General features: G+C 36.6%; 1 protein-coding gene and 1 pseudogene across 5 annotated transcripts in view; one reads left to right on the forward strand and one right to left on the reverse strand.

The window, feature by feature from the left end:
- EDA (ectodysplasin A) overlaps window positions 1-19,407 on the forward strand; it is a 362,661-nt gene that overhangs the window by 326,926 nt on the left and 16,328 nt on the right. The window lies entirely within an intron of this gene.
- Window positions 1,058-17,449, reverse strand: LOC309652336 (general transcription factor IIF subunit 2 pseudogene; annotated as a pseudogene). Its single transcript has one exon. The product of its transcript is annotated as a general transcription factor IIF subunit 2 pseudogene (transcript).

Here is a 19,407-nt window from a genome sequence, read left to right on the forward strand (position 1 = left end):
AGCACTGGTTCTCAAGCTTGGCCACACATTAGAATCACCCCAGGCACTTTTAAAAATTCTCATGTCCATGTCCAGCTCCAAACCAGTTGCATCAGAATCTCTAGGGGTGGGGTCCAGGCATTGAGAGTTTTTGAAGTTTCCCAGGTGATTTCAATGTACAGCCAGATTTGAGAACCACTAACTTAGAAGATGAGTTCAATCTGAAGCATGTGAGTTCCAAGAAACAGGAATGTGTTCAAGGGGCAATGTCACAATGGTAGTTGAAGACATGGGCTGTGATTTAGGAAGTATGATTCTCCATAAGTGTTGAAGCCCTGAAAATAAATATACTCATGAGAGAGTATATAAGTAGAGAAAAGCAAGAGCCTGAAGGCTAACCTTTGCTATTCATAGTAAGATTTCTGTGTTAACCTAGTTTAAAATTTTTTTTAAAGCCACGTGGTTTCAAAATGAAAAATACATACTTGAGTAATAGCGGCCTTTGTGGAAGGAATTGTGCATGTATCTAAAGGGAGCTAAGGGTGTAATGCATTTGGACATTAAAAAAACCTTTAATTGAAGCTCTGCAGCAAAGGTTATCATGCTTTAAGTTGTGTCACCATGCACTGTGCAATTAGAGGGACCATCCTATGAAGAGGGCTTGAATGCAGGGATAAAGGGTAATGACAAACACACATCTTACTTGGTTGGGAAGCATAAACAGTCGAGTTTCTATAATAGCCATTTCTGGTTTCATTTAACATTTTTTTTTAATTTTTTTTTATTAATTAATTAATTTATTTATTTTTGGCTGTGTTGGGTCTTCGTTTCTGTGCAAGGGCTTTCCCTAGTTGCGGCAAGCGGGGGCCACTCTTCATCGCGGTGCGCGGGCCTCTCACTATCGCAGCCTCTCTTGTTGTGGAGCACAGGCTCCAGACGCGCAGGCTCAGTAGCTGTGGCTCACGGGCCCAGTTGCTCCGCGGCATGTGGGATCTTCCCAGACCAGGGCTCGAACCCGTGTCCCCTGCATCAGCAGGCAGACTCCCAACCACTGCGCCACCAGGGAAGCCCCCATTTAACATTTTTATATATGGTCTGAATGAGAGTTTGCAGTAATATGTCTAAGTTCTTAGATGATGAATCATTTAGTCCAAACACCCATTCGAAGCTCTGCTACTTACTGGCTGTGTGACCCCTGACAAGTTACTTAACCTCTCCTGTCCTGTTTCCTCGGCTCTAAAATAATGAAATCGGACATAAACGTCTCAGCTAGAAATTCTATAGCTTAGCTTAACTCAGGTCCCCTCTCTGTGTCTACAAAGAAAACAACACATAATCAAGTTCTTTAGTTGATTAGAGCAATGTTAGAGCGTGACGATTATAGGGTCAAGGATCAGAGAAAGCAATTGTTAGAATTATTCACTATACAGAGTTCATTGTAACCAGATTGGCAAAGCACTGTTTCTGCCAGCCATCTGCTGGATCATAAAAATAGCTTTGTTATACAGGACCATACTTTATAATTGGATTTAACCTGTATCACAGATTTCTTCAACAATAAATTTATAAATCTCTTATACAGCATTTTAGAGCTGAGGTTCACAGGATTTTAGAGTAAGAGGTCTCCTAGTCCATACCTATATTTGGCAGAAGGAGAGAGAAATGCAGACAGGTGAAGTGCTTTGCCCAATGTCAGACAGCAAATAAGTCATAGAGCTATATCTCCAGGCCACTAGTCCAGTTCTCTTCTTACACTCAGTTCCCAAAGCAATCAGAAATATAGCCATTTGTGTCCTCAGGCCCGACCTATTTTGAAGCTGTTTTGGCACGCCTGTCAGGCACAGATGTGTCGATAATAATGGTGATGAGAAATGAATGTGATGATTATAGCTGCTATTTCTTGAGTACCTATACATTCCAGGCATTGTGCTAAGTACTGTGCATTATCTCACTTAATCCTGCTGACATTTCTTTTGAGGTAGATATTATTGTCCCAATTTTCATAAATGAAAAAATTCAAAGAATTGAAGTAACTTGCCCAAGATCGCACAGGTATTGAATGTTAGAACTAGAATTCCAGCCCAGTTCTGAAAGAATAACAAAGCTCAAGCTCTTTCCACAATCTTAGTATTTACCGAACAGTATAATCCAGAACATTAATTCAACAAGAGATAGATAGGTCTTTTTCGAAAAACGTTCTCTGGCCAAATAGGTTTGGGAAATGCTGCATTTCATATTCCACTCTGGAGAGTCACATTTCTCGTTCGTGTATTAAAAGATTTGAGAAGCCTTCAGTGAAGAAATCTGTTTATTTTTCCTTAACCCTATTTTTTCCCAAACTCTTTTTGATCAAAGCATCCTTTTCCTGAGGACATCTGTTAATATCACACAGGACCCTGGTACTGTCTGGAACGTAGTGTAAAAACACTGCACTAGACGACACAATCCATTCCATTCATCTTTACAATCCTCCTCACAGACTGCTGCTCTTAGGCCTGGCGTTTTCATCCTAACCACGAAAGTGACCAAAGACTTGATGTCGCAAAATATTTCTTCAGCAAAAACATACGTTTGTCACTTTGGGAACATCTCTGGTGACATGAAGGAATCTATACTTCATGGAACTTTGAGAGACCATTAGGCGTCTAAAATGTCAGCAGTTAGTGTGACTGTTTTAGTGTTGCCTGAATCACAGTAATATTTTGATATTCTTGACAATATTTTTGTCTTTCCCAAACCAAACCAGAACTGAGCCAGAAAAGTTTCACAGCTGATCATAACTTAACTCATGGAGTCAATTGCTTTGTGGAGCCTGAGGCCTCAAGCATGAGCCCCTGCTGCAAAGGCTAGAGAGGAAATCCTTGGATGAAGAATGCAAGCCTTCTCACATCGGAAATACTTTAGAGATTGGGATGTGATGGGGTGGGGTGGGAATCAACTTGCACAGCCCTACCTTTTCTTGCCTTTTTGTCATGCTTAGAGCAGATGTTGGAACTGTAATCTGGGCTCTGAACACGGGCATTCCATGTGGTGCTCATTCAAAATTCTCACTCTTCTTTGAAGCTAATGGCTTCCATCTTCTTCAAATGTATTGAACTTGCCACATGTATTTGTGCATTCTGTCTGTTTACAATTCTTATGGTGTGAGATAGAACATGAAGTAAACTATGAAGGTTATAAGATTTGAAGATACAGAATATGTTGAAGGTTGTTTTTTTTTTTCTTAATAAAAATTTCCAATCCTCATCTGCCAGCCATTGTCCTTACTTTCCTCCTTATTGCTTATCACTGAAGAAATCTTGGCCATGTCCAGTTTTCTGGTGTAGCTCTCTATATAAAGGGAGGGAAGCATGAAAGTGGGGAGCCTACTACCTATATAACCAAAGAACAAATGAAATTAAATTAACGTTTATTGAGTACCTACTATGAGCACATCACTTTCACTTATTTAGTCTGCAAGACAACTCTGTAAATTGACTGGCAATTTTTGATGCTGTTATTGGTATTCTTAGCATGACTATGATTCAGTAGAAAGTACAATGAACTTGGAGTCAGAAGAATCTTTGTCCACTTCCTTCAGTCGTTCATTTATTCATTCAACAAACATTGTACTGAGCACTTACTATAAAAGATATGCTTTAGGTGCTGGAGATACAGAGATGAATAAGGCATAGCCCTTGCCCTCAAGGAGTTAAAAATTTAGTAAATTGAACAATCACATAATCAGAAAATTATAATTTGATAGGTGCAATAGTTTATTAGGGGAACACAAAGGAATTGTGGCCTGAGCTGAGTCTTAAAGAATGAGTAGGCACTGAGAAAAAGATGGACTGAAGAAGGGCACTTCAGGCAGAGGGTATGGCATGAAGGAAGGTACAGAGGCAAGAGGTGTATGGAAGAGGGTGGGGAGGGGGCATAGTGGATACAGAGCCAGGGCTTTGAGGTCTATGTTGAACTATATGCAGTTCAGTGTTGCTTTTAAACTGGTGGATGTTTTATAAATTTATTTTCGTAGTTAATAGACTATGTTTTAGAGAAGTTTTAGGTTTATAGGAAAATAGAGCAGAAATAGTCCCCATATACTCTCTCCCCCAACCCTTTGCAACCACTTATCTTTTTACTGTGTCCACAGTTTTGCCTTTTCCAGAATGTCACACAGTTGGAATCATGCAGTATGTAGCCTTTTCAGACTGGCCTCTTTCACTTAGCAATATGCATTTAAAGTTCCTCCATGTCTTTGTGTGGTTTGATAGCTTATTTCTTTTGATTGCTGAATAATATTCCATTGTATGATGGACCACAGTTTGTTTATCCATTCACCTATTGAATGATATTTTAATTGCTTCCCATTTTTGGCAATCATGAATAAAGCTGCTATAAACATTCATGTGCAGGTTTTTGTTTGAATATAAGTTTTCAACAAATTTGGGCAAACCTAGGAGTGTGATTACTGGGTTGTGTGGTAAGACTATTTTTAGCTTTGTAAGAAACTGCCAAACTTTCTTTCAATGTGCCTATACTATTTTGCATTCCCACCCGCAATGAATGAGAGTTCCTGTTGCCCTGCATCCTTGCCTGCAGTTAGTATTGTCAGTATTTCAGATTTTAGCGATTCTAGTAGGTGTGCAGTGCTAGCTCATGCTTAATTTGCATTTCCCTAATGACATATGATGTTGAGCATCATATGCTTATTTGTAATCTATATATCTTCTTTGGTGAGGTGTCTGTTTCAATCTTTTGCCCATTTCTTAATTGGATTATTTGTTTTCTAATTGTTGAGTTTTAAGTGTTCTTTTTATATACTGGATACCAGTCCTTTACCAGATATGTGTTTTGCAAATACTCTCTCCCAGTCTGTGGTTTGTGTTTTGATTAACTTAACAGTGTCTTTCTCAGAACAGAAGTTTTTAATTTTAATGAAGTCCAGGTTTAACAATTTTTTTCTTTCATGGATTGTGCTTTGGGAGCTCTACCTGAAAATCCACTGCCAAACCCAGGGTCAGGTAGATTTTTTTCATATGTTATTTTCTAGGAGGTTTTTTGTTTTCTTCTGTTTTGTTTTGTTTTGTTTCAGAATAAGGAACTTTGGCCTTTTAATTCCTTTTGAGAGTTTCTGTAGTTGACTACTTTTTTCCTGCTATGCCATTCACTTTGAATCTGTATTACCTCAACTCCTCAGAGAGAAAAAGGACGGGGAGTCCTCATTTAGAAAACATTTCCTAATTTTACATTTTAAAAGTCAATATTTAAAAAGAAAAACCTTCTTCAACCCCCAACCCCTAAGCCCATCATGAATAATCTGGTTAAATACAAGTTAAGTCTATAAATAAATGTGTTCTTTTTCCTCAGAAATCACTTAAACAACTTTACAAGAATTACTGTTTTAATAAAATTAGAAATGAAAAAGGACAAGTTAAAACAGACACTGCAGAAATACAAAGCATCCTAAGAGACTACTACAAGCAACTCTATGCCCATAAAATGGACAACCTGAAAGAAATGGACAAATTCTTAGAAAGGTATAAACTTCCAAGACTGAACCAGGAAGAAATAGAAAATATGAACAGACCAATCACAAGTAATGGAATTGAAACTGTGATTAAAAATCTTCGAACAAACAAAAGTCCAGGACCAGATGGCTTCACAGGTGAATTCTATCAAACATTTAGAGAAGAGATGCAATCTTTGGTACTTCCCTGGTGGCACAGTGGTTAAGAATCTGCCTACTAAAGAAGGGGACATGGGTTCGGGCCCTGGTTCAGGAAGATCCCACATGCTGCGGAGCAGCTAAGCCCGTACACCACAACTACTGAGCCTGCGCTCTAGAGCCCACGAGCCACAACTACTGAGCCCATGTGCCACAACTACTGAAGCCCACGCGCCTAGAGCCTGTGCTCCACAACAAGAGAAGCCACCCCAATGAGAAGCTCGCGCACTGCAGCGAAGAGCAGCTCCCGCTTGTTTCAACTAGAGAAAGCCCGCGAGCAGAAATGAAGACCCAATGCAACCAAAAATAAATAAATAAAAATAAATAAATCTATATATTAAAAAAAACATTTAGAGAAGAGCTAACACCCATCCTTCTCAAACTCTTCCAAAAAATTGCAGAGGAAGGAAAACTCCCAAACTCATTCTGTGAGACCACCATCACCCCGATACCAAAACCAGACAAAGATACTACAAAAAAAGAAAATTACAGACCAATATCACTGATGAATGTAGATGCAAAAATCCTCAACAAAATACTAGCAAACAGAAACCAACAACACATTAAAAGGATCATACACCATGATCAAGTGGGATTTATCTCAGAGATACAAGGATTCTTCAATATATGCAAACACGGTGATACAGTGTATTAACAAATTGAAGAATAAACACCATATGATCATCTCAATAGATGCCGAAAAAGCTTTTGACAAAATTCAACACCTATTTATGATTAAAAACTCTCCAGAAAGCAGGCATAGAGGGAACCTACCTCAACATAATAAAGGCCATATATGACAAACCCACAGCAAACATCATTCTCAATGGTGAAAAACTGAAAGCATTTCCTCTAAGATCAGGAATAAGGCAAGGATGTCCACTCTCACCACTCTTATTCAACATAGTTTTGGAAGTCCTAGCCACGGCAATCAGAGAAGAGAAAGAAATAAAAGGAATACAAATTGTAAAAGAAGAAGTAAAACTGTTGCTGTTTGCAGATGACATGATACTATACATAGAGAATCCTAAAGATGCCACCAGAAAACTACTAGAGGTAATCAATGAATTTGATAAAGTTGCAGGATACAAAATTAATGCACAGAAATCTCTTGCATTCCTATACACTAATGATAAAAAATCTGAAAGAGAAATTAAGGAAACACTCCCATTTACCATTGCAATAGCAAAAATAAAATACCTAGGAATAAACCTATCTAGGGAGACAAAAGACCTGTATGCAGAAAACAATAAGACACTGATGAAAGAAATTAAAGATGATACAAACAGATGGAGAGATATACCATGTTCCTGTATTGGAAGAATCAATATTGTGAAAATGACTATACTACCCAAAGCAATCTGCAGATTCAATGCAATCCCTATCAAATTACCAATGGCATTTTCTACAGAAGTAGAACAAAAAATCTTAAAATTTGTGTGGAAACACAAAAAACCCCAAATAGCCAAAGCAGTCTTGAGGGGAAAAAACGGAGCTGGAGGAATCAGACTCCCTGACTTCAGATCATACTACAAAACTACAGTAATCAAGACAATATGGTACTGGCACAAAAACAGAAATATAGATCAATGGAACAGGATAGAAAGCCCAGAGATAAACCCACGCACCTATGGTCAACTAATCTATGGCAAAGGAGGCAAGGATATACAATGGAGAAAAGACAGTCTCTTCAATAAGCGGTGCTGGGAAAACTGGACAGCTACATGTAAAAGAATGAAATTAGAACACTCCTTAACATCATACACAAAAGTAAAGCCAAAATGGATTAGAGACTTAAATGTAAGACCAGGCACTATAAAACTCTTAGAGGAAAACATAGGAAGAACACTCTGACATAAACCACAACAAGATCTTTTTTGATCCACCTCCTAGAGTAATGGAAATAAACACAAAAATAAACAAATGGGACCTAATGAAATTTAAAAGCTTTTGCACAGCAAAGGAAATCATAAACAAGATGAAAAGACAACCCTCAGAATGGGAGAAAATATTTGCAAACGAATCATTGGACAAAGGATTAATCTCCAGAATATATAAACAGCTCACGTAGCTCAATATTAAAAAAACAAACAACCCAATCCAAAAATGGGCAGAAGACCTAAATACACATTTCTCCAAAGAAGACATACAGATGGCCAAGAAGCACATGAAAAGCTGCTCAACATCACTAATTATTAGAGGAATGCAAATCAAAACTACAATGAGGTATCACCTCACACCAGTTAGAATGGGCATCATCAGAAAATCTACAAACAACAAATGCTGCAGAGGGTGTGGAGAAAAGGGAACCCTCTTGTACTGTTGGTGGGAATGTAAATTGATACAGCCACTATGGAGAACAGTATGGAGGTTTCTTAAAAAACTAAAAATAGAACTACCATACAACCCAGCAATCCCACTACTGGGCATATACCCAGAGAAAACCACAATTCAAAAAGACATATGCACCCCAATGTTCATTGCAGCACTATTTACAATAGCCAGGTCGTGGAAGAAACCTAAATGCCCATCGACAGACGAATGGATAAAGAAGGTGTGGTACATATATACAATGGAATATTACTCAGCCATAAAAAGGAATGAAATTGGGTCATTTGTAGAGACGTGGATGCATCTAGAGACTCTCATACAGAGTGAAGTAAGTCAGAAAGAGAAAAACAAATATCGTATGTTAACGCATATATGTGGAACCTAGAAAATTGTACAGATGAACCGGTTTGCAGAGCAGAAATTGAGACACAGTAGTAGAGAAAAAACATGGACACCAAGGGGGGAAAGCAGCAGGGGGGTGGGGGTGGTGGTGTGGTGAATTGGTAGATTGGGTTTGACATGTATACACTGAGGTGTATAAAATGGATGACTAATAAGAACCTGCTGTATAAAAAAATAAATAAAATTAAATTTAAAAAATAATAAAATTTCATTTCAACTGTTAAAAAGAAAAAGAATTATTGTTTTAAAAAATTTACCTAGAGAAGTTAAAGTACCCGTCATTTTCCCCCTGTAACAGATGGTGCACAAAGATTCACATATCAAGGCCATTTGCTTAGCTCATCACACTTTAGTTGTTCTGTTAGCAGGCAGGCTTTGAATGTTCTTAATCACTCTTTTCTCCTCCTTGATAACGTCTGTACTCTGGCTTCAGCTCCCATGTGTTTTTGTGGATCCCTTTTACATTTTGAATACCAATTTCTTTTAAGATTTCCTTCAGGTACGACACAGGCTGTTTTGTGATGTCCACCAAGTCCTTAAGATTAATATTGATGTTTCTCAAAAGCTGAAAACAGCATGTCTAACATGTGTTATCAGCTCGAGCTCGTTTTCCATCTTCTTTCTTTTTCCTTTCATATGCAATATTGTATTGATGATTAGCAACAGGTTTGTAATTGGTTGTCACAACTTTGTTCAGTTGCTGTAATAGCCTTACAGGTTTGGAAGGTTCTTCTATTTGTAATCTCTTTAATCTCGTACTTTTCACTGGCAGTGGGTCAGCATTCACCTCTTTGTACCACTATTCCTTCCAGTGAAAGCTTATCTGATGAGCTCTCAGTAGACACTGTTAATGTGTGTACCCCAACACTTTGCAAGACAAATATATGTACTCTAGGAGCACTGCCTGAACCTGATTTTCCACCAATATCATGAATATTTGCAAGAGCCTCATTCAAAGTAAATGACACCTCCATCCTTCCTTGATTTTTGTCAATCCACAGTTTCCCAACTTCACCTCTTCCAGGACCTTTAACCCATTGCTGTGACAAATATTTAGGAACCTTCACCAGCCACACTCCGGTGTTCTGTTTGGCGCCGGTCAGGCTGAGTTCCCCTCTTTCCTCCATGGGTCTGTCGCCAATGGAGGCGTGCTGGCCAGAGCAGTGGCCCCAGGAGCTGGGGGGCTGTGGGGCAAGGGACCAGAGCACGGGGCAAGCCCTGGCCGGAGGCTGATTGTGAGGAGCCGGGGTCCACCTGCCCAGATGCTGGGAGCCCGGGGGACTTCTAGGAGTTTTAGAGTTTTCTGTTTTACATTTAGTTCTGTGATCCATTTTGAGTTTATTTTTGTGGAAGTTATAAGGACAGTGTCTAGATTCTTTTTTGCATGGGCATGTCCACTTGTTCCAGCACCATTTGTCAAAAAAACTATTCTTTCTCCATTGGATTGCCTTTGCTCCTTTGTCAAAAATCAGTTGACTATATTTGTTTGGGTCTATTTCTGGGCTCCCTATTCTGGTCCATTAATCTATATGTCTGTTATTCCACCAATACCACACTATCTTGGTTACCATAGCTTTATGCTAAATTTTGAATCAGGTAGTTTTAGCCCTCCAACTTTGTTCTTATTCTTCAATACTGTGTTGAATATTGTGAGTCTTTTTCCTTTCCATATAAAATATAGAATCAGAGGTTTTTGTATCCACAAAATAACTTGCTGGGATTTTTACTTGGGGTTACATTGAGTCTATAGATCAAGTTAAAAAGAAATGACATTTTAACAATACTGAGTCTTCCTATCCATGAACACAGAATATCATTCCATTTATTTAGGCTTTTATTTCTTTCATCAGAGTTTTATAGTTTTCCTCATATAGATCTTGTACATATTCTGTTTGATTTATGCATAAATATTTCTCCTTTTTTTGGTGCTAAAGTGTTTTTTTTTTAATTTCAAATTCCAGTTGTTCATTGTTAGTATAGGAAAGTAATTGACTTTTGTATATTGGGCTTGTATCTCACAGCCTTATTATATTTGCTTATTAGTTCCAGGAGCTTTTTGGTCAATGCTCTGGGATTTTTTACATAGAAAATCATGTCATCTGCAAACAAAGACAGTTTTATTTCTTTCTTCCCAATCTGTATGCCTTTTCTTTTCTTGTCTTACCTTATTGCATTAGCTAGGAGCTCCAGTGTGATGTTGAATTAGAGTGGTGAGAGAGGACATCCTTGCCTTGTACTCAGTCTTAGTGTGAAGTCATCTAGTTTCTCAGCATAAGTATGATATTAACTACAGATTTTTTTGTAGATTTTTTATCGAATTGATGAATTTCCCCTCTATTCCTAATTTGATGAGAGCTGTTATCATGAATGGATCTTGGATTTTGTCAAATGATTTTTCTGCATCTATTGATACAATCATATGCTTTTTCTTCTTAAGCCTGTTGCTGTATGATGGATTAAGTTAATTTATTTTTGAATATTGAATCAGCCTTGTGCACCAGGAATAAATTCCACTTGGTCGTGGTGTATAATTCTCTTAACGTTGTTGAATTTGACTTGCTAATATTTTGTTGAGGGTTTTTGCAACTATTTTCAATGAGATGTTGGTCTGTAGTTTTCCTTTCTTATAATGTCTTTGGCTTTGGCATTAGGGTACTGCTAGCTTCATGGAATGAGTTAGGAATTGTTCCATCTGCTTCTGTTTTCTGCAAGAGGTTGTAGAGAATTGGTATAATTTCTTCCCTAAATGTTTGGTAAAATCCACCAGTGAAACCATCTGGGCCTGGTACTTTCTGTTTTAGAAGGTTATTAACTGTTGATTCAATTTCTTTAATATGTTTAGGCCTATTCAGATTATATAGTCAATTTCTTTAATATATAAACAAGTTATCCTTTACATATTATACGTACAGATTATATATTTCTTCTTATATGAGTTTTGATAGATTGTATCTTTCAAATAATTAGCCAATTTCATCTAAGTTATCAAATTTGTGGGCAGATTTGTTTTGTTCATAATATTATTTTATTATCCTTTTAATGTACATGAGAGCAGTAGTAATGGCCCTTCTTTCATTTCTGATATTAGTAATTTGTGTCTTCTTGCTCCCTTTCTTGGTTAGCCTGGGTAAGGGTTTATCAATTTTATTCATCTTTTCAAAGAACCAGCTTTTTGTTTCATTGATTTTTTTTTCTATTGCTTTCCTGTTTTCAATTTCATTTATATTTGCTCTGATTCTAATCGTTTCTTCTCTTGGGCTTACTCTGAATTTAATTTGCTCTTCTTTTTCTAGTTTCCTGAAGTGGAAGCTTAGATTAAATATTTTCCAAAATCATTTAGATCTTTTTCCTGTTGTAATATATATGATTTTCCAACTACTTTCTGTTATTGATTTCTATTTTAATTCCATTGTAATGTGAGTATATAGTTTGTATGATACCTATGCTTTTAAATTTGCTAAGGTATGTTTTATAACACATAATGTTTATCTTAGTGAATGTTCCATGTGAACTTGAGAAGACTGTATATCCTGCTATTGTTGGATGAAGTATTTTATAAATGTCAATTAGATCTAGTTGATTGATGGTGCTATTCAGCTCAATATATCCTTACTGATTTTATGCCTGCTGGATATTTCAATTACAGACTGAGGGATGTTGAAGTCTCTATAATAGTGGGTTCATCAGATTTTGCCTCAATTTTGTGACACTCTGTTGTTAGCCACATACACATTAAAGGATCTTATGTCTTGGAGAATTGACCCCTCTATCACTATATAATGCCTCTCTTCCTTCCTGATCATTTTCCTTCCTCTGAAGTCAGCTTTGTCTGAAATTAGCTTGCTTTTGATTAGTGTTAGCATGGTATATCTTTCACTATCCCTTTACTTTTAATCTACCTTTATCTTTATATGTAAAGTGTGTTTCTTACAGATAACATATAGTTAGTTGGGTATTGTTTTTTTATCCACTCTGGCAGTTTCTGTCTTTTAATTGGTGTATTTATACCATTCACATTTAAAGTGATTATTGATATAGTTGGATTAATATCTACTATATTTGTAGCTGTTTTCTATTCATTGTCCATTTCTTTGTTTCTTTTTCTGTCTTCCACTCTTTCTGCCTTCTCTGGTTTTAATCAAGCATTTTATATGATTCCATTTTCTTTCCTCTCTTATATCAATTATACTTTAAAAAATTTTTAGTGGTTGCCCTAGAGTTTGAGATACACATTTATGACTTATTCAAGTTCGCTTTCAAATAACGTTATAGCACTTCAGAGGTAGTGCAAGTACCTTATAGCAGAGTAGTCCCAATTCCTCCCCCCATCCCTTATAGCATTGCTGTCATTTGTTTTACTTATCCATAAGCTATAATCACTGAATACATCTTTGCTATTATTATTCTGAGTAAACTATTATCTATTAAATCAATTAAGAATAAGTAAAATAAAAGATTTGATTTTACTTTCATGAATTCCTTCTCTAATGCTCTTCCTTTCTTTATGTGGATCCAAATTTCTGACCTATATCATTTTCCTTTTCTGAAGAACTTCTTTTAACATTTCTTATAAGGCAGGTCTCCTGGCAACAAATTCAATCAATTTTTGTTTGTCTGAGAAAGTCTTTATTTCAACTTCATTTTTGAAGAATAATTTTGCTGGATACATAATCCTAGCTTGGTGTTTTTTTCTTTTAACACTTTAAATATTTCACTGCACCCTCTTCTTGCTTGAATGTTTTCTGAAGAGAAGCCAATGTAATTTTTATCCTTTTACCCCCCTCTAGCTTCTTTAAAGATTGTCTCTTTGTCTTTGATTTTCTGCAGTTTGAATATGATATGCCTAGGGGTCAACTTTTTGGTATTTGTCCTACTTGATATTCTCTGAGCTTCCTGGATCTGAAGTTTGGTGTCTGTCATTACTTTTAGAAAACTCTTATTTGATATTACTTCAAATATTTCCTCTGTTTCTTCCTCTCTTTCTTCTTCTGGTATTCCCATTATGTGTATATAACCTCATTTGTAATTGTACCACAATCTTTGGACATTCTGTTCCATCTTTTTCATTTTTTTTTATCTTTGCATTTCATGTATAAAGTTTCTATTGACATCTTCAAGCTCACTAATTCTTTACCATCAAAGGCATTCCTTTATAGTGGGTTGGTTTTTTGTTTGTTTGTTTTTTTTTTTTTTGATAGCCAACTTTTTATCTTTTAATTCAATGTACTTAAACTTTAAAAAGGTTCACCCATTTCTCCTACACCTCAACCCTCACCTCTGGCAGCCACCAGTCTGTTCTCTGTATCTATGAGCTTGGTTTGTTTGTTTGTTTATCTATCTATTTTTTTTTAATTCTGCATATAAGAGAGATCATACATATGGTATTTGACTTTCTCTGTCTGACTTATTTCACTTAGAATAATGCCCTCAAGGTCCATCTATGTTGTTGCAACTGACAAGATTCCATTCTTTTTTATTGCTGAGTAATATTCCATTGTGTATGTTATACCACATCTTCTTTATCCATTCATCTACTGATGGACACTTAGGTTGTTTCCACATCTTGGCTATCATCAATAATGCGCCAATGAACATGGGGGTGCGTGTATATATATATATATATATATATATATATATATATATATATATATATACGTATATATATATCTGGGTTAGTTTTTTCTTCAGATAAATACCCAGGAGTGGAATTGCTGGATTAATTGGTAGTTCTATTTTTAATCTCTTGAGGGACTTCCATACTCTTTTCCATAGTGGCTGCACCAATTTATATTCCCATCAACAGTGCATAAATGTTCCCTTTTCTCCACATCCTCGCCAACACCTGTTATTTCTTGTCTTTTTGATAATAGCCATTCTAACAAGTGTGAGGTGGTATTTCACTGTGGTTTTGATTTGTATTTCCCTGATGATAAATGATGTAGAGCATCTTTTCATGCACTGGTTGGCCATCTGGATGTCTTTGGAAAAAAATGTCTATTCAGATGTCCTGCCCATTTTTAAATTGGGTTGTTTGGGTATTTTGCCATTGAGTTGGATGAGTGCTTCATATATTTTGGATGTTAGCCCTTATCAAATATATGATTTGAAAATATTTTCTCCCATTCAATAGGCTGCCTTTTCATTATGTTGATGGTTTCCTTTGCTGTGTAGAAGCTTTTTAGTTTGATGTAGTCCCACTTGTTTATTTTTGCTTTTGTTTCTTTTTCTTTTGGTGTCAGATTCAAAAAATTATCACCAAGACTTATGTCAAGTAGCTTACTACCTATGTTTTCTTCTAGGAGTTTTATGGTTTCAAGTCTTTAATCCATTTTGAGTTAATTTTTGTGTATGATGTAAGATAGTGCTCTGGTTTCATTCTTTTGCATGTGATTGTTCAATTATACCAACACTATTTTTTGAAGAGACTATCCTTTTCCCATTGCATATTCTTGGCTCCATTGTCATAAATTAATTGACCACATATGTGTGGGTTTATTTCTAGGCTCTCTATTCTGTTCCATTGAGCTATGTGTCTATTGTTATGCAATACTATACTGTTTTAATTACTATAATTTTGCAATATAGTTTGAAATCAGGGAGTATGATGCCTCCAGCTTTTTTCTTCTTTCTCAACATTGCTTTGGCTATTTGGAGGCTTTTATGGTTCCATACAAATTTTGAGGTTGTTTGTCCTATTTCTGTGAAAAAAATGCCATTGAAATTGTGATAAGGATTGCACTGAATCTTATATTTCTTTGGGCAGTATGGACATTTTAACAATATTAATTCTTCCAATCCATGAGCATGGAATATCTTTCCATTTATTTGTGTCTTCATTTTCTTTCATTAATGTCTTTTAGTTTTCAATATACAGGTCTTTCACCTCCTTGGGTTTTTTTAAATGAAAAAATACTTTATTGCTGAAAAATGCTAACCATCATCTGAGCCTTCTGAGTGAGTCACCACCTCCTTGGTTTAACTTATTTTTAGGTATTTTATTCTTTTTAGTGCAATTTTAAATGGAATTGTTTTCTTAATTTCTCTTTCTGATAGTTCATTATTAGCAGATAGAAACAGAAGTGATTTTTGTGTATTGATTTTTGTATCCCGCAACTTTATTAGTTCTAACAGTTTTTTGATGGAGTCTTCAGGGTTTTCTATATATAATATCATATCATGTACAAATAGTGATAGTGCTGCTTCTTCCTTTCCAATTTGGATGCCTTTTATTTATTTATTTGTTTAGCCTAATTACTGTGGCTAGGACTTCCAATACTGTGTTGAATAAAAGTAGCAAGAGTGGGCATCCTTGTCTTTTTCCTGATCTTAGAGGAAAAGCTTCCAGCTTTTCACCATTGAGTATGAAGTTAGCTGTGGACTTGTTAGCTAACTTGTCAGCTAATATGGCCTTTATTAAGTTGAGGTAACACACTTTTTGAGAGTTTTATCATAAATGGATGTTGAATTTTGTCAAATGTTTTTTTCTTCCTCTATTGAGATGATCATATGATTTTTATCGCTCATTTTGGTAATGTGGCATATCACATTGACTGACTTGCAAATATTGAATCATCCTTGCATTCCTGGAATAATTCTCACTTGATCATAGTGTGTATGATCTTTTTAATGTATTGTTGACTGGTTTCCTATTATTTTGTTGAGGACTTTTGCATCTATGTTCATAAGGAATATTGGCTTGTATTTTTTTTTCTTATGGCATCCTCATGTGACTTGGATATCAGGGTAATGCTGGCCTCGTAAAATGAGTTTGGGAGAGTTCCTTCCTCTTCAAATTTTTGGAAGAGTTTGAGAAGGATAGCTATTAATTCAATTGTCTTTGAATGTTTGGTAGAATTCACCAGTTAAGCCTTCTGTTCCTGGACTTTTGTTTGTTGGGAGGTTTTTGATTACTGATTTAATTTCCTTCTAGTAATCAGTCTGTTCAGATTTTCTATTTTATCATTATTCAGTCTTAATACATTGTATGTTTCCAGGAATTCATTCATTTCTTCTAGGTTGTCCAAATTGTTGGCACATAATTGTAGTCTCTTAAGAGCCTTTGTGTTTCTGTGGTATCAGCTGTAATATCTCCTCTTTCATTTCTGAGTCTCGTTCTGATGCTTGGTTTATGTCTGCAGACTGTATTTTTAGCCTTTTAATATGCCTTGTAATTTTTGGCTGAAAGCTAGACATGATATACTGGGTAAAAGTAACTGAGGTAGGTAGACCAGTAATGTAAGGTTTTATGCTCATCTGACTAAGAGTTAGGCTGTGTTTACTGTTTGCTGTAACTGTGGTGTCAGAGGCTAAAATTGTCTCCATAGTTCTTATCTTAGTCTCTTCATGTGGTCTTTGGATGTCCCTGGAAACTTCTTAAGTAGGGTCTGAGACTTGCAGTGGTTTTTTTGTTTGTTTGTTTTTGTTTGTTTAACATCTTTATCGGAGTATAATTGCTTTATAATGGTGTGTTAGTTTCTGCTTTATAACAAAGTGAATCAGCTATATATATACATATATCCCCATACCTCCCCCTTCTTGCGTCTCCCTCCCATTCTCCCTATCCCACCCCTCTAGGTGGTCACAAAGCACCGAGCTAATCTCCCTGTGCTATGCGGCTGCTTCCCACTAGCTATCTATTTTACATTTGGTAGTGTATATATGTCCATGCCACTCTCTCACTTCGTCCCAACTTACCCTTCCCCCTCCCCGTGTCCTCAAGTCCATTCTCTACATCTGCGTCTTTATTCCTGTCCTGCCCCTAGGTTCTTCAGAACCTTTTTTTTTTTTTTAGATTCCATATATATGTGTTAGCATACGGTATTTGTTTTTCTCTTTCTGACTTACTTCACTCTGTATGACAGACTCTGTCCATCCACCTCACTACAAATAGCTCAATTTCATTTCTTTTTATGGCTGAGTAATATTCCATTGTATATATGTGCCACATCTTCTTTATCCATTCATCTGTTGATGGACACTTAGGTTGCTTCCATGTCCTGGCTATTGTAAATAAAGCTCTGTCAGTGTTTTTAGCTGTAATCCCCTCTTATACAGGAGTGCTGTTAATGTGATGATAAAGTGTGGGTAGAATGGAAGCATTCATTAGTCTTATGATTAGGTCTCAATCTTTTAGTGTGCCTGAGTTGGGTATTTCCTATCCCCCAGGTCAGTTCAGCTCTGGTAAAACCCCAATCAGTTAGGCTCTGATAAAAGTTTTCCTTGAGGGCAGACCTTGTTAAAGAGAATAGAGAGGTCTGGATATATTTCAAAATGGCTGCTTTTCCTCTCCCCTTGCTAGAAGGACAAGAGAATTTTTCTCCAGTCTTCACTCTGAGAACCTGGTAGTGCTCTTGCAGGTAAAATGCATGAAAGTGTGGAGAAGCCCCTAAGGCTGGGCCCACTGGGGATTTTTAGCCCTTGAGCTAGTCCACACTGAGCATCTAGCAATTTGTCGATTACAGTTTTAAAGTATTCTTACTGATACTGGCTTCAGCTGCAGGCTTCTTCACCTAGTCTGCTATGAGTCTCCATATCCACCGGTCTGTCTCTCCATCTTACAGAACAGCAGTTTGCCTTGTGACCTCAATTCTCTGATGAATCTAGGAAGTGATTTTAAGTTTGCTCAGTTTTTTCTTATCGTGAGTATGGGAGTGATGGCTTTCAAGTGCTTGACACGTGAAGCCAGAAATTGGAAATATATACATTTATTTTTTAATTTTCAAAACACATCTAGAAAAACATGAATCTTTCTGAAGTTTCAGCTTACCTGAAAATATGTACAGGATGTGTGGCTTTGTGTAATTAATTTAATCCATCTCTTCATCTATAAAATAAGCATAATAATAACTACTTTGCTGGATTGTCATAAGACCTAAATGAGATATGTAAAGCATCTAGCACAGTGCATGGCTCATATATATTCAATAAATGTTAGCTTTAGTTATGGTGTCATTTATCTTCATCAGAACCCTAGGCTTGAATAGGGACAATGTGTACAAAGTATTCCCTAAGTTAGAAGATGAAGAATCAGAAGAAAATGGCCCACTTGCCTTATTGTCAGTTTGTGATTGAGTCAGGACCAGACTCAGGCTAGGACTGCTGCTGGCTTCCATGGCCCTGATGCTATTACAAAACCCCCTTTTCTTAATATCAGATAGCAAACAGCCTGGCCACATTGATCAAAACCTGTCAGATCTCAAATTTACTACTATAAAAGCAGTTCCAAGGACTGCACAGCTGTCTGTCCCACTCTGATGTATTTGTGGGGTTTGCCTGGAGAAAGCATGATGGTTACAAGTAGAGGGTATTAGAATGATAGAGAAATGTAGACTGTTACCACGGAAACAGACATGTGACAGTGGTAGTGCTCTGAGTAAGCATGAAAAAGGTTCTGAAGCGTATAGAGAAAATAAATCAATATATCTAAAAAGGTATAGAACTCAGCAGAGGTTACTGCTTTTGCTCTGGTCAAGATGCTCATATCTAATATGGGATAGTTCTAGCTTCCCTGGTATTTTCTCTCTAGAAGACGGGAAACCACAATGGCCTCAAACGAAAGAAATGAGAATGGCAGATACAGAACCAGGGCTTAGAGGACCATGTTGAAACTCATAAGACTTATTTACTGGCCATGGTGGTTTTCCGTCTTCTAGAGAGAAAATACCGGGGAGCTAGAACTCCTATACTGCTGAAATGATGTACTCACTAGCACCTATGGGAAGTGCGATACAATCTAAGGATAATCTTGTCCATATTTTTTCATCCTCATTTTTTTCTGAGGGATATGCCAAATGTCCACTGAATAGATGGAAGCTCTCTGGGAGCCCTTCTGTGACACAAGAAGAAGTGGAAGATAGGGCTTTGAGCCCCTGTTATTCTCAGCACTCTTCATGGCATGGCCATTTTGGAAAATAAAGATAAAAATTTTAGTTAGCTCCTTGCCTCCCACTGTATACCAAATCTATACCAGATTAATTAAAGATTTAAAT

Source organism: Balaenoptera physalus (genome assembly GCF_965194825.1).
Source record: "Balaenoptera physalus genome assembly, chromosome: X".
Lineage (NCBI taxonomy): Eukaryota > Metazoa > Chordata > Mammalia > Artiodactyla > Balaenopteridae > Balaenoptera > Balaenoptera physalus.